The 12494-nt window shown below is 39.7% G+C and overlaps 1 long non-coding RNA gene across 1 annotated transcript in view; it reads right to left on the reverse strand.

Annotated features, from left to right (window-relative positions):
• Positions 1–12494, reverse strand: part of LOC138168529 (uncharacterized) — a 69731-nt gene that overhangs the window by 37790 nt on the left and 19447 nt on the right. The window lies entirely within an intron of this gene.

Here is a 12494-nt window from a genome sequence, read left to right on the forward strand (position 1 = left end):
CAATTAGAAAAATCTGCCTGAGAGTCTTGAGGCCTTTGAAAGGGTAATTGAGCTGCTAGAGGACACAGGAGCACACATTTAGGAGTGTAATAAGCATTGGATCCAGAGTCAAAAGGGTCTGTGTTCAGATCCAGCCCTTGATACATACCATCTATGTGACATTGGGCAGATTATCTGGGCAAACCTCAGTTTCTTCTTCTGTAAAATGAAACGGTTAGAGTAATTGGCATTCCAACTATGATCTTATCATGTAGATTCTCATCAATTTGCTCAGGTTTAAAAATTCATTTTATTATTTATTGACAATTGTTTAGAAATTGCCTCCAATATTCTATTTTTGGTTGGCCTATTTATAGAATCATGTGTATTCATATATAACAGATATGAATATTAGAATATTTATGAATGTTAGAATATGAATAATTAGAATCTAAATATCTCTTTCATTGGTACATACTCTAGTACCAAGGAATACTGAGGAACAAAATTTTGCAAAGTAGCACAATAAAAGGCTAGATTGCCCTATGTACTCAGTAACATGCTTTCAGAATTGATCCTGTGCGTTCATTTCTGGATATCTCCAACCATGCCATCTTCGCTCAAAACATTGCCTCGCTCCTTCCCCATCAGGAAATTAGACTTCATCTCTGCAACAACCCAGGGCTTTGATAGGTCAGCTTTGTCCTTTTCTTGCATTTTCTAGGTTTCCACAATACTTTCCTTTCCACTTTCCCCCAGGGCTTATCTTCCTCCATTAGAAAGTAAGCTCCTTGAGGGCAGGGACTATCTTGCTTGCTTTTATTTGAATTCTCAGCTCTTGGTCCAGTACTTGGCAGATACTAAGCACTTAATAAAGGTTCTCTCTCTTCTGTTTTCCTCTCTGTCTCTGTCTCTGTCTGTCTCTATCTCTGTCTCTCTGTCTCTCTCTCTCTGTCTCTCTCTCTGCCTGTCTCCGTCTCTCTCTCTCTCTGTCTGTCTGTCTCTCTGTCTCTCTCTCTCTCTCTCTCTCCTCCCCACTCCCCTACCCCCACCCCTAAATAGGGAAGACAGGATTTGTTCTGTAGCCTTTAGGAATAGCACAAGTCAGCAAGCAGAAAACATATAGGATACTTGAGAGACAATGAGGACTAGCTTGACTTTAGCATACTGCAGAATGGAAGAAAAGATTTAAAAAAGAAAGGCAAGATTAGGAAGTGCCTTGAACTTTCGACTCCAACCATCCCATATCAATGTCTGCCTTACTAAAAGCTAGAGCAGGAGTGAAGCTATGAGGAGCAGACACTAGCTCTTACCCAGAAGTCTGGATAACTTTGAACAGGACTCCTTTGGAGTTCTCTGCTCCCCTCAATAAAAGTGAGCCTGGCATGAATTAACCCAACTGTTCTGGAAAACAATTTGGAATTATATTAATAAAGTCTGTGATATGAAAAACACATATATGAATATATATGTATACATACAGAGAAATACATACATATATGTATACATATACAAAATCATATAATATAAAATATGTGTATATAAAATTTTATATGTGTGTATATGTGAATATGTGTGTATATACATATATGGGTATATATGTGCACATACATAACACCTAAAATATACAGTGAGTCTGGGACATCTAGGAGGTGGTAAGAATTGGGGTGTTTCTGGTATCTTTTATATGGATTTGAACCTATGCTGCTCCACACCTTAAAAGGAAAGAAAAAATAAAAACATTCATTTGCTGGCAAAAAAAGAGAGTCATCAGAGTCAGAGGCAGAAGGACTGACAGTGACAGAGAAGAGAGAGTCAAACAGAGAGTCAGAGACAGAGATAATTACAGATGTGATTCAATCAGGTGAAACATTTAAGGACATTCCACGGACTCAGCATGTTTTCCTAGATACTTGCTCAGAAGATGAGCCAAATTCAGTTTGAACTTCACAAACTTCACAATTTGATCTATGGTTTCCCTCATTGGCTTCAGGTTGTAAGGTCTCCAGAGAGTCAGGGAAGGCTGGGCTTACTGCTTCTGCTGAACCCCCTAGGTGGGTGCACAGTAGGTACTGAATGAAGAAATAAATGGATTTTCAGGATCCTAGATACCATACTAGTTATTATGGGGAGGAACTAAAGAAAGAGAAAGTATCCATTCCCTTGCAGAACACACAATTGAAAGCAGAGGATGGTTCTCTGAATGCCAGATGTAGGAAAATGTTTTTTTCCTGAGGGCCCCTGATCCACAGTAAAACAAAAAAGAAATCAATTTAGGGCCACACATAAGGAAAAAGCAACTTAATTCAGTGCTTTTTTAAAAGAGAGAAATATACAACATTCCATTAATCCACTTTTAAAATTAAGAACAGGAAGAGAGACTATAATGAAAATACATGCTCTGGTTCCTGTAAAAGGATGAAAACAGCTGAGAGGGGTAGAGAGGAAGAAACAAAGACTGGGTACAAAATCACTCGGAGACACAGATCTGAAGAACAAAAAAAGAGAAGCGAAAGGAGTAAAACTCAGTGAGAGGTCAGTCTTCATGGAATACAATCTTCATCTTGGGCCCTTTTAGAATAATGTCACTAAAGAGTAGTCAAACTATATTGCATTTTTGCAACTACAGAAAAATGGGAATAGCACTTTTGGTATTTGCCTCAAGGACTATATGAAACTAAATTGAGGGTCATAACTAGACAGAGATTTCTCAGGCTAAATTTATATACCATGTCCTAACCCATGCGTGGTATCTAGCAAAGCAAATAATAATTAGCAGATTAATGAGTTAGGGTTCTGTTATGAAGGATAATCATGTGTTGATTTTAAAAGAAGATTTGCTGCCTGAATTTAAGAAATTGGGGGCCATTAACAAATAATAATGTGTATGGGTTTTACAAGTAGGCTTGGATGTCACCATTTTGAGATGTGGTGCAATGAAGGGAGTACTAGATTGGTCAGAGGAAACTAGATGGCTCAGTTGATATTGTGTAAAATGAACCAGAGAAGGAAAAACCATTCCAGTATCTCGGCCAAGAAAACCCCAAATGGGGTCACAAAGAGTAGCAGACATGACTGAAAAGACTGAACAGGACCTGGGGTTGAATCACAGCTGTGCCAATTTTTTAACTGGGTTACTTTGAGCAAGTCACAAAATCTTTAGGCCTCAGTTTTCTCATCTGTTATGTTCCACTTAGACTAGAATCTCTCTCATATGGGAGCCCTTCTGAATGCCTGCCAGGCTCAGGGCATGTTGTAGGTGTGACTCAGCATACATTCTAAACCCCAGCTTGATGTATTTACCTTGACTAAACCAACCAGACAGGACACATTGGTTCAAAGTAAAAGGTGTGTAGTTAAACAACAAAGCAAATTAAGTGATAAGAAAAGATTCCTCCCTCCCTTCCCCCACCCCCAACATGTACACACTGGGAACACCTTCTCACAGACTGTTGCATAACCAGTGGGAGACATGCAACACTCAGAGAATACACATGGTGTGTGTTAAACATGAACAAACACAAACACACAAAGAAAAAACATGAAGGGAATGCATGTAACAAGCATGTACAGCCAGTAGAAATGCATGAAGGGCATGCCAGATACATCCATGACCAGGGATGCACAGAGACCAATGGCCTTTGTCTCTCTTTCACAATCCCGTCTTAATTGCACAAATCTACCAAAAACAAAATCTCTGACTTTGGTCCTTTGCTCTAACCAACACAAACCTCATTGGTCTCCCTACTGGTAAAAAGGTGGGGATGAGGGAGGGGGGAGGGGGAGTGCGATAGGGGGAGGGAGAAAGGAGATTAAATCAGAAATGTCAAACATGCAGCCCAATCAAGATACAGCCTGGATCTCTCTTAAGGAGTCAAATTAAAGTGTGATCAGGAAATAGTTAATAAAATTAATAAAAATACAACAGAATATAGATAATGCTAATATGTGGTTTTCCAAATCAATTTGTGCCCCTACAGGGATCCTCACATATGATTTGGTGGCCTCTGTTTCTATTTGTATTTAAAGTCACTAGCTGGCTATTGTCATTCAGTCGTTTCTGATGTGTCTGACTCTTTGTGACCTTATTTGAGTTTGTTTGTTTTTTTTAAGATACTGGAATGGTTTGCCAATTCCTTCTCCAGCTCATTTTATGTATGGGGAAACTGAGGTAAGCAGGGTTAAGTGACTTGCCCAGGGTCACACAGCTAGGAAGTATCTGAGGCCATATTTGAACTTAGGCCTTCCTGACTCCAGGTCTGACACTCAATCCACTACACTACCTAGCTGTCCCATCACTGGTCTAGATGACCTCTACATTTCCTTCCAACCCTAAGTCTTTGATTATATGATCATTTGGCACATATAACTAGTGCTTTAAGGTTTTCATGTCTTATTTCATTTGATCTTCCCCACAATCTTGTGAAATGCTATTATTATCCCCATTTTCCAGATAAAAAACTAGAGGCTAACTCAGTTGGAAAATGAGACTTGGTGACTTGCCCAGGGACACATGGCTAGCAGGTAGCATGATTCAAACTCAGGTCTTCTTCACTCCAAGACTTCCAGCCTCTTCACTTTGCCACTCAGCTGCCTGCTATGATTAGCTAACTTTCTGAGTCTCATCCCTTCCCCCACCCCTACAGTTTTAAGGCAAAACTTGTTGGTCTCAGGACCCCTTTACACTCTTAAAAATTATTGAGGACCTGCCACCCTTGCAAGGAGATTTTTTAAATGTGGGTTACAACTATTGATTTTTACAGTATTAGAAATGAAACATCTGGGGCGGCTAAGTGGTGCAGTGAGTAGAGTGCTGGCCCTGAAGTCAGGAGGACCTGAGTTCGGATCTGGCCTCAGACACTTAACACACACAAACAAAAAACCTAACCGTGTGACCTTGGTCAAGTTACTTAAACCCAATTGCCCTCCAAAAAAAAAGCAAAAAAAAAAAAAGAAATGAAACATCTTAGTATTATTGTGACAATAGTTTCAACCTTGAGGACCCCCTGAAAGTATCTCAAGGCCCTCCAGGGGTCCCTGGACCACACTGTGAGAACACACTATTTTATGGTTTATAAAGTACTTTATATATATTCTCTCATTTGTTCCTTACAACAACCAGTTGAGATAAATACTATTATCCTCATTTTATAGATGAGGAAGCTGAGTCTGAGAAAGATTAAATGACCTGTTTAGGGTCACACAGCTAAGTAAATGTCTTTGGCAGGATTCAAACCCAGTACTGCTTAACTCCAGACTCTGTCCACCACTTGCCAGGCTGCCTCTGTCTCTTAGAACTAGAGAGTAAGCTCCTTGGGGCCAGATATGTAAACCACATGTGGGAAAGCACTCACAGATTTTTAGACAGGAGTTCATGTAAATGGAAAAGTGATGATGAACAAGCTGCGAGCAAGAGAGGAGGGAACTTGGATGACTTTGGGTAAATTCCTTGGGAGGCCAGTGGGGAGGGTGCCAAACCAAACTGTTTGTCCAGTATCTGAACCTTTGCATTTCAATCCTATTTTCAAACACACATCTGAACAAATCCATTTCAGCAGACTGAGCTCCCCAGGCGGACCTGCAGGCCGTCAGATCGGCGCTCCCAAGAAAACCCTCCTGGGCTTTGTGCCTGTTCCATGGCATCAGGTCCTGCTTGGCTTCACCATTCATCCCCTCAGAGAACTCTAGAAAACCTACTCAGACTGGATCAGAGCCGGCAACTTGGGCTTGTTTGCAGGTTGGAGGAGAAAAGAGACAATATTTGCCTCAAATCTTAAATTCCATATTCTGGGATTTTTCACTCCAGCCAGTCAATAGAGGGTATGATAAATTGTGAAGAGACATTTTATGTTTCAGTCTTTCTCATGGGGCCTAGAACAGGGACCTGAACAGAGAATACACACACACAATATATATTTGTTGGATTGCTGTTTTGTTTTTTTCCTGGTTAACTAGTGATCTATCTATCTATTTATCTATCTATCTATCTATCTATCTATCTATCTATCTATCTATCTATCTATCTATCTATCATCTATCTATCTATCTATCTATCATCTATCTATGTCTGTCTGTCCATCCATCTATCTATCCATCAATCCATCCTTCCTTCCATCCATCCATTAATCCATCCATCTATCTATCTTTCTATCTATCTATAGATATATTCCATTTTAATGCAATCTAGGTTAAGTGACTTGCCCAGGGTCACACACCTAGTAAGAGTCTGAGGCCAGATTTGAACTCTGGTGTTCCAGGCCCACTGTGACACCTAGCTGCCTCTTAGTGGTGATATTTTGGCTAGACTGATAGATCACCAGAAAAAGGCAGTGTGGCACAGTGGTTTACCAGCCAGTCCTCAAAGTCAGTAAGAGCTGAGTTAAAATTCTGCCTCATACTGGCTTTGTGACCCTGGTCAAGTCACATCATTTCTTAGTGCCCTTAAGTACTTGAAGAACAAATACAGTTATCCCTTCCACATCACAACTTTCCCCATTATAGTTTTGATATATCACCGGTCAGCATAAGAAATTAAATGGGAATTTGGGGGGAGTTTTGCAGAAGACAGGCAAAAGTCAGCAAATGACACACAAAAAGTTAAGAAACTCAGAAGTGCATAAAATGTATGTATAGTACTGTATCACGACAATATATTTTATCTTTTAATACCATAATAATTCAGATTTCTTTTCTAGTATGGAAGGAAGGCCAAAAAATTCTACACAGCTTTCCCAGATCCTGGGGGCCCTAATCCTGAGACATGGAAAGGATAACTATAGATGCTGATCTGCATTGGTTGATGGAATTAACACACTGGCAGTCCTTTAACCCAATGAAGTCACAGGTCAGGGCTAAAGCTAACCATGTTAAGCCAGGTCACACTTCTTAGGTTTAAGTTAACACAGGACTGGTAGGCAATTCGTTTTTCCTGGAGAACTAATTGGCCTTTACCCTTGGCACAATTCAATTCAAGACTTCTTTGAATTGTAAACTCCTAGAGAGCAGAGATTGGTTCATTTTTGTGTGTTTGTGTCTCTGTTGTGTGGCACAACATTGTAATAATAACTAATTTGTTGTTGTTATTGAGTCATGTGTAACTCTTTCTGACCCCATTTGGGGTGCTTTGGCAAAGATACTAAAGTGGTTTGCCATATCTTCTCCAGCTCATTTCCCAGATGAGGCACTTAAGGCAAACAGGGTTAAGTGACTTGCCCAGGGTCACACAGGTAGTAAGGGTCTGAAGTCAGATTTGAATGCAGGAAGATGACTCCACACTTTACTACCTAGCTGCCCTAATAACAGCTAATAGCCAGCACTTACATAGTACCTGAAGGTTTACAAAGTGCTTTACAAATGTTATCTCACTTAATCCTAACAATACTCCAGTAAGAAAGGTGCTGTTGTTCACCCCATTTTATAGATGGTGAAACTGAGGCCCAGAGAAATTGTGACTTCCCAAGAATAACACAGCTAGTAAGTGTCTGAAGCTGGATTTGAACTCAGTTCTTCTTGACTCCAGGCCCAGTGTTGTATCCACTGTTCTACCCAGCTGCCATTTAATATGCTTATTGATTAATTCATTAGAGGCATTTAAAGGGTAATATTCTTTTTTTTTTTTTTTTTTTTTTTTTGGAGTGGCAATTGCGGTTAAGTGACTTGCCCAAAGTCACACAGCTAGGGTTTTTGTGTGTGTGTGTTAAGTGTCTGAGGCCGGATTTGAACTCAGGTCCTCCTGACTCCAGGGCCAGTACTCTATTCATTGCACCACCTAGCTTCCCCTGAAGGGTGATATTCTTAGAATATAACTTTTTAAAGAACTGTATTATATTAAAATATATGAATACGCACATTTTTTTTTCAATTGATGCCAGAGATTTTATATTAATCTCATCTACACTGGTTTCTGGAAGTAGCTAAGTGGTACTAGTGGATAGAGGGCCAGGTATGAAGTCAGGAAGACTCATCTTCATGAGTTCAAATCCAACCTCAGACATTTATTAGCTGTATGACTCTGGGCAAATCACTTAATCCTTTTTGCCTCAATTTCCTCATCTGTAAAATGAGCTGGAGAAAGAAATTCCAAACCATTCCAGTATCTTTGTCAAGAAAACCCCAAATTAGTTGGACATGACTGAAAATGACTGAACAATAAATACTGGTCTATATATATTTTTATCATTTAATTTATACTGTCATAAATAGCACTAGGATCAATAAATAAATATTTAATTGATATACAAAGACAATATAGTAGAAAGACCAAATTATTATTATTATCCTTTTCTCTAGAAGACTTTTATTACTCTGTGGGTGTGTGAGATAAGAAATGGAAGAAAATGGAGGAATGAGAAAGAGGTTTGATGTCAGAGAACCTGGGTTCTAATCCATATTCTACTGTGTAACCTGGTGTAAATAACTTCATCTCTTTGGATGGGACTCAGTTTTCTCATCTGTAAAATAAGTGCATTTGGACTAGAGGATCTCAGGTACTCCTTTCAGCTCTATATGGAGTTTATGAGGTTAGCAAAATTGTTACTGTGGAAAAAAAAATAAGAATTTATTTGGGGTGGCTAGGGGGTGAAGTGAGTAAAGCACCAGCCCTGGAGTCAGGAGGACCTGGGTTCGGATCCGACCTCAGACACTTAACACAAAAACTAGCCGTGTGACCTTGGGCAAGTCACTTAACACTAATTGCCCTCCAAAAAGCAAAAAATTTAAAAAATAAAATTGTTACTGTGGGAAGTAAGAAAAGCCTGATCCCCAAAGGTGAGGTATGGGCATGGGACCAGGGGAAGAGGAGGGAGGAAGAAGGAAGTATGATAGCAACAAGGTGGAGGGAGAAGGGACACAACTGAGGGAAGGAAGTTCAAGTGAAGTACCCCAGCAGTATTCAGTGATGGGATGGAGGAGTAGGGGTGGAAGAAATTCAAGTCTGGATTCTACTCACCTCCAAGACTAGCCGGTTCATTAACTATGAATAGCCTTTACATCTAAATGAGAGGGGTATCTAGGTTTGATAGTGAATAGAGCACTGGCCCTATAGTCAGGAGCACCTGTCAAATATGGCCTCAGACACTTACTAACTGTGTGACACTGGGTAAGTCACTTAACCCTCCAAAAAAAAGAAATAAAGAAAAAAGAAATATCTAAATGAGATAACTATACAGACAGGTACAGATTTATCTTGGCAAAAGCCAACTGGAATGTCCTCAAGGAGCCAATGGGAAGTTTAAGATTGCTTACCACACCCAGTCCTGTACTAGGTCCTGAGCAGTAGAGAGCAGGAGAAGGTAGGGTTAGCCTTGGAGAAGCATGGGGAAATATGACCCACACATGAAACAGAAACAAAAGAGAGAATTGTACAATTCAACAAAGAGTCAAAGGCTAGCATGGGTGTAACCCAAGGACAAAGTGTGTGGTATAGACAGAGACAGCTTGTAAAGGACAGACCACCTGCATGGCACAATGGAAATATAGCATATTGTGACACAAACCTTCTATGGAAAATCAGAAGACCTGGGCTCAAATCTTGACACTCTCTATCCCTTATTACCTATATGACTTTGGGTGAGTCCCTTCATTTCTTCAGGCCTCAGTGTTCCCAAGGTTATTGAGCTGTTCCCCTTGGTAGCAGCTGGGTGGGGGCAGGGAGGAGGAGACACTGTTATTCTCAAAGTTCTTGGGTTACCTGCCAAATGGTAGCAATCTGTTGGAAGCTGTGGATGGTGGTGGCAGGCATAACAACTTTGTTTGGCACCCAGGCCATTTTGTTGGTTTAAAATGAATTGAACTGAATCCCACATTCTGCAGGAAAGTTTTTCTGGTCCCCCCCCAATGATAGTGCCCTCCCTTTGAGATTCCCATCAATTTAGCCTGTATATATCTCATATGTACTTAGTTGCTTGATTAAAGACTCCCCCATTAGAATGTAAGCTCCTTGAGGGCAAGAACTATGTCTACCTTCCTTTGGATCCCTGCACTTACCATACAGTTCCTGACACAGGATGCTTAACAAATGCTGTTGACTCAAGCCGAGTCTATCAAATCATACTCCTGTGCACCTCTGATGAAACAGCTATCCCTACCTGGTGCCTAACGTCAGGAGACCTGACAATATGTTCCTATTAACCAAAAATTCTCTAAGACCAGGTAAGAGTTGTTTGAAGCATAAGGAGATTTTAAAATTTTCTAGAAAGGATTAAAATCTTTTGCTTTGTCCTCCCCTCCCATTTTTTAATTGAACATTAAAATTTGTCAACAAGAGCTAAAACCCTGTTGTTTCTCTTTATACTTCAAATTTCTTCCACATCACATGGGGGGGGAGGGGGTTGGTCAGGACCTGGGATTTAATCAATGTGGGGGAAATGCCAGTGTGGAAACTCCCTCCACCCAGACAGATTGGCAATTCTTTTGTCACTTAGAATCTTAAGGAACCATCTGGAGCTTTGGGTCTCCCATCTGGGTGGGGTCAATGACTTCCCAGGATTACCCAACCAGTCTACACCAGAGGCAGGACCTCAATATAGATGTTCTTAGCTCAAATGTTGAGTTTCTATCCACTGCTTTTATACCTCTCTTACCTACTCCCCTACTCCCAGATTCCCTAGAGGTTTGATGGAGTTTGTAGAACCTGGATCTCACCCCTACAGAGATCACTCTGACTTCATTAACATCACCCCAGCCCCCTACTCCAGAGAAGAGAGTTTATTTGCCCTCATAATTCTCAAAAAAACAAACAGGGGGTACAGGGAATGTGGAGACGAGAAATGACAGGAGATTTGGCAGGGCCCCAAACACAAACCTTGCCTGCTTTTGTGGTTATGCCTAGGGCCCGGAGACTGCCTTGGACTGCATTCTTCTGACGGTGAATGACCCTTTCCAAAAGGTTGTAGGAGAGATCATTCTCCATTTCCCCCCTCAAGCTTTGGTCTTTGGGTGATAGCACTTTTTAATTTACTCCATATTTATAGTTTTATCTCCAGACCTCCCTCCCCTCTAACTTTTTTCTCTTCCCTTCATCCAACTCTATCCCCACCCAAGGGGCCTATCCTGTGTCCCATTAATGTTCTCAGCTATCGGTCAACAATAATAGCTGACATTTTTATAACACTTTAAAGTTTGCAAAAAGGTTTTACGTGCATTATCTCTTTCTAGTTTCAAAACGACCTCATGAGGAAGGTACTATAGACAAAAAGTCTAGACCAATTTCTGCTTTTCCCTCAGTTTTCCATTGCATTTCTCTTTCTTCAGAGGCAAGGGATGAAAAGTACTCACTATTCAACAAAAACTATTGGGGAAAGGGCAGTTAGATGGCACAAGAGATAGAACATCGGCCCTGGAGTCAGGAGGACCTGAGTTCAAATATGACAACACTTGACACTTACTAGCTGTGTGACCGTGGGCAAGTCCCTTAACCCCATTGCATAGCAAAAACCAAAAATTATTGGGAAAACTGGAGAGAAGTCTGGCAGAAATTAGGTTTAGACCAGCACACCATACCATATACTAAGATAAACTCTTAGATATAAAAGATTATATCATAGCCAAATTAGAGGAATAAGAAAGAAAAGATCTTTTGCAATTTGGGATGGGGAAGAGTTCATGTTTAGATAAGGGTGAGAGGGTTAAAAAAGATAAAAAGGACAATTTTTATTAAATTATTTTTTTCCTTTTTTACAAACAAAATCAACATAGTTAAGATTTAGAAGGAAAACAGCTGGGAAAAATCTCTGCAGCAAGTTTCTCCCATAAAGATCTTATTTCTTAAATATATAAGAACTGATTCATATTTATAGGGAAAAGAGTCATTCCCTAACTAATAGTTTAAGGATATGAACAGATGGTTCTCAATTCAAGCTCTCAATAGCTATATGAAAAAATGCTCCAAATCACTAGTTTAAAAAAAAATTAAAGCAATTCTAAGTTTCCACCTTACACCCAACATATGAAAAAGAAAAATGACAAAAATTGGAGGGACTTCAGGAAAACAGATGCATTACATCAGTATACTGTTAGTGGGTTTGGGAAGTGACCCAACCATTTGGGGGAATTATTTAGAACTATATCCTCAAATGTTATCAAACTGGGCATTCTCTTTGACTCAATTATACAACTACTAGGTTTATACCCCAAAAAGATCAAAGAAAGAGGGAAAGGACACAGAATTAAAAAAAAAATATATATATATATATATATATATATATATATATATATCCTTTTGTTATAGCAAACAAATGCAAACAAAAGGAGTGCCCTTCAGTTAGAAGATGGCTGAACAAATTACAGCATGTGAATGTAATATAATACTATTGTGCTATGAGAAAAAAATGAAAGGGAGAGTTTCAGAAAAATGAGGGAAGACTTACTTAAAGCGATTTGGAGTGAAATTAGCAGAGCCAAACAAAGAGTTTAGAGAGGGTGTCCCAAAAGTCTTAATGTTGTTTTAACCTTCGATAGCTAAAACCTCACTAAGACTTCTTAGTTGTAATATAATGGTATAATACAATATTAATATA

This window comes from Petaurus breviceps, unplaced genomic scaffold (genome assembly GCF_028583685.1).
Source record: "Petaurus breviceps papuanus isolate PSGF00001 unplaced genomic scaffold, PetGlider_PUasm1.0 37, whole genome shotgun sequence".
Lineage (NCBI taxonomy): Eukaryota > Metazoa > Chordata > Mammalia > Diprotodontia > Petauridae > Petaurus > Petaurus breviceps.